This window comes from Crocuta crocuta, unplaced genomic scaffold (assembly GCF_008692635.1).
Source record: "Crocuta crocuta isolate KB4526 unplaced genomic scaffold, BGI_CrCroc_1.0 scaffold1482, whole genome shotgun sequence".
In the NCBI taxonomy this organism is placed as follows: Eukaryota; Metazoa; Chordata; class Mammalia; order Carnivora; family Hyaenidae; genus Crocuta; species Crocuta crocuta.
Genome location: NW_027532918.1, coordinates 19884 through 20516, shown reverse-complemented (window position 1 = coordinate 20516; position 633 = coordinate 19884).

Genomic DNA, 633 nt, shown 5'->3' with positions numbered 1-633 from the left:
TGTTGGCTATTATGAACCAAGAGATATCAGTGGTGTTTTACTAAAAAATAAAAATAGCAAACTTTTAAGCATTTGTTTTTCTAATTTCAAAATTCCCTTTAACACTTTTCTATACAAATAAACTTTCTTTATCAGAGTAAAGCATACTTTTATGCCTTTTATGTTAGTATATTATTAAAGATATATCCAGGATAAAATGTATTCCATTTTTAAGGATATATTTATTTCGAAGCCTTCAATAACGGGGGTACAAAAATACCTTGTAAAATGCAAAATCAATTAATTCAATATAATTGTAAATCAATTGAAAAGTTTACTTATTTTGCTAATTTTATATTGTATCACATGAAAAAATCTGTATATTTAGGTTGAATTGCAAAAGCAACATTTAGAAAGTATTCTTTCAAAAAAGAATTGTGTGTAGTATTTCTGTATCGTAAGGCAAACAAAGCTGACAACGTACATCGGAATAAATAAAATATTCCAGTACTCAGCATTCAGTTTTCATATTTTTCACAAGTAACACTTGTAAGTAAAAGGGACTGTTGTGAAATTCACAAGACTTTTTATCACAAACTACATTTCTAATATATATGATGTATCAATTCTGAAAATTTTCAGGTTCTGACCTGA